This window comes from Olea europaea, chromosome 15 (assembly GCF_002742605.1).
Source record: "Olea europaea var. sylvestris chromosome 15, O_europaea_v1, whole genome shotgun sequence".
Classification (NCBI taxonomy): domain Eukaryota; kingdom Viridiplantae; phylum Streptophyta; class Magnoliopsida; order Lamiales; family Oleaceae; genus Olea; species Olea europaea.
The window spans coordinates 19,807,500-19,811,339 of NC_036251.1; positions in this window are offsets into that span (position 1 = coordinate 19,807,500).

Consider the following 3,840-nt stretch of genomic DNA (forward strand, 5'->3'; position numbering starts at 1 on the left):
ATCTAGGCTTTGCACTTGTGTCTTAGTCTAGTAAGAAACAAAATTCCGTTGCACTATCCACCGCCGAGGTGGAATATATCTCAGCCGCTATTTGTTGTGCACAAACACTTTGGATGAAACAAACTGTATGTGATTATCATTTTTCTTACGTTCATGTGCCTATTTTATGTGATAATACTAGTGCCATAAATTTGTCCAAAAATCCTGTCTTGCATTCACAAACTAAACATATTGAGATTCGACATCATTTTCTTCGTAATCATGTGCAAAAATGAGATATTGAATTAGAATTTATAAAGATCGAGGACCAATTGGCTGATATTCTCACCAAACCTCTTGCACACGATCGTTTCACATATATTCAAAGAGGTTTAGAAATTATCGATGAAAATGAAGTTGAATGTGGTTAATTTTCCCTATCACGTTGATCAACGTCCATAGGCTTTTATAAAATTGTCCAAAGTATTGTTTATTTATGACTTCATCATATTTCAGTATCTTAGTCTAAAAAAAAAGAAAAGAAGGTATCGGACGACCAAAACGGACATTCGATACGTACTGGACATTTCCAACGAACTATCCGTTACATTAGTCCTTTTTGACATATATTTCTTTGCCATACCGAACTGTCTGTTATGATGTATCGGACCATCCGGTACAACGGGAAATCGAATTTTAAACCCGAACTAGTCATCTTCCTCCTCACTTCTTCTCCCCATTTTCGAATTTATCTCCGTCAATATTTTCTTCTTTCATCCTACAACATATTCCTTTTGCTAAATTCTTAGAAATCTCTCATACCCACAACTTCTATATTCACTATTACTCGAAATCTCAAGCTATCATTTGCAAAAATCCCCAAATCGCATAGTTCGAATCCTAGTTTTTTCTTCATCAATTTTTCAAATTTTTCACCATGCCAAGAGTGGAAAGAGCAGCAAATCGCCCCAAAAGGACTACTATACATCCTCCACCAAGCTCCTCCGATGAAGAAATGGACGAGGAGCTTGAGGTACATACGAACCCATTTGATAAATCTCCCATTCTCCTAGGTAAAAATGTTGATCTCTTTGATTTTACACTATTAGCACTTGCATTTCACATTGAGGATTTATTAGAACACATGGGTTGGACCAATGTAGTCAGGATGAAAGATCACGCATTTTCTAGGTTAATGAGAGAAGTTTATCACTTAATGGTTATTCGGTCGGGCACAATTACGTGTTTTCTTAACAATGTACGTATCACTATTTTCAAAACACTCATTCGTGAAATTCTTGAGCTTGACGTGTGAAACACAAATTTATCATCATAGGGTACATCCGTCAATAGAGGGTTATAACCCGAGTGATGCTTGTCGACGTGTTACCGGAAAAGATTTTGAAAATATCAATAAAATTAGTACATATCACTTGAGTTTACCTTGCAAGGTTTTACAACACATTATCGCCCATGTCATACTTTTTCGAAAAGGACATCGAGACGAAGTCAATTTCCTCGACCTATTTATTCTCGACTCTTTTCTTGTGAATCGAAAATTAGATTTTCCAACTTTGGTTATTGGAACTATGGAACGCATGCATACCTTTCGAAAAACCAAAGTTCTTCCATACGGCATGCTTTTAACCAAAATTTTCAAACACTTTCATGTGCCGTTGGACAATGAGCCTTTCGTCAAATTATGTCCAACTGACACCATTAACATCAAAACACTTGCATGAATGCAAATCACAAAGGAAAATGGTCAATGGGTAGCACACACAAAGGGGTTTGATCCTACCTCGGGTCTATCCACTTTAGCTTTGGAAAGCGATGATGAGAATGATTCCGATGATGCTCCAATCCCTCCTTCCGACCCTCCTTCCAACATTCCGGGCTCGAGTGGCCCTCGAGCATCGAGTAGAGGAAATAGCATGACCGAAGATCAATTTAACATCCTCAACGGCCGTATTGACTCTCTCACTTCCACCATCGACAGTTCTGAAAGTTTACTTCTCCAGCTTCAGGCACAACAAACGACTATCCAAGACCGACAGGCGAAGATGCAAGCACAACAAATTGCCTTCTTTGCCGATTTCTACTCTAGATTCCCTCCGGCACCATAGTTCACTCACTGTCATTTATAATGCTTGTCTTTATGCTTTCCCTTTGAACATTGCACTACCATGCTTCTCTAACTGTTTTTGGGCTTCATGCATTGTTATTAGACAGATCTATTTTGCTTCTATTGTTCTTGCATTCAATGATTGATTTTATTTTTTTTTGCTTATGCCAAAAGGGGGAAGTGATATGTGGATGATTATGCAAGAATATGATATGTGGATGATTATGCAAAAATATGCCAAATGAAATAAATAGTGTAATGGTTGATTATGCATAATGTGTATGATTAAGGGGGAATATATTCAATATATGATCATTGATATATATATATATATATATACACACTTACAATTACTATTACTACTACTACTACCACGACGCTTCTCTATGCACTCTGATGAAAAATAAGTAATCTGTGTTGGTGTAAATAAGGTATGTTTTTGTAAATGTAAAAAATCTTTAGTAATTGTAACACTTCCATTATCTTTTAATAAAAAACTTAATCCTATAATAAAATCTGTATCTTTAATGTTTAAAGGTCCGATCCATACAGATTCTTTAGGTAAAGTATATTCTATACGTCTACCACAATTTGTTTCAAAACTAATCTTACTATTTGATTGTAATAATTCTGTATAAGTATAAAGTTCTCCATCCATTTGTTGTGCTTCTATTGGTTTTTCTGAATATGTTATGTATTGTTTTGGTATTAATTTTTTATTAATTATACAATTACTACATCCTGAGTCTATTAAACCTAAACATTTGATTTCATATTGTCCTATTCTTATGTAACATTTTACTTTAATACTTTCAAGTTTTTCTGGATTACATATTACATGAACATATTCTATTTCTTTATATTCTGTACCTTGACTTTGTTCTTCTATCTCTATTGTTTTACCTTTATTATTATATTCTAACATTTCTATTTTATTTATTATAAATTTTTGCATTTCTTCTAAGCTTTCTATTCTTTTTCTAAGAATTTTTATTTCTAAAATTTCAATTTTTTCTTTTAAAGTTTTTGAATTAATTTCTTCTTTTTCAATAAGGTTCTTTTCTTCTAAACATTTTATACATGTTTCTTTATAACATTCAAAACATATATATATATTATGATAGTTGAAATCAAATAGAACATCGCATCGAAATGAAGATTCATGCATAAGACAAGATAAATGCACTAATGAAGAACGAAAAGAATTCCAATATCAAGAGAAATCAAAATCGAAGTCATAAACCTTGATGATCGAGCATATTGAAGAAAATTATATTAGAACTCTTGAATTTATATGTAAAGGTATAACATTTTAATATTTAACAAAGAAGTCTCGGGAGCTCAAAATAACATCATTCGAGGCAAAATCTATTTTTGAGAATTGAGCTACCGGACGGTCCGATAGTGTACCGGACGATCCGGTAAAGATGTTTGCCTAACGGTCAAAATTTTTAACATTCTGACACCTGTCTCACCAAACCAACGGCTAGTAGCCCTGTCCAGTACGTACTGGATGGTTCGGTACACTTTCCCAGTGGGGCATACTCTTAACCGTTAGGAAGATCTTTGAGAGCTATAAATACCACTTTCTCTTCACTATTCAAAAAAACTGTTTATGAGTATTAAGTAAAGTATTTTATTAATTCTCTCAACCTTATTTTTCACTCTTTTAAAGATCAAATCATTCATTTATTGAAAAACTTTTTGAGTGATCAAAAGTTGAAAAATTATTTATC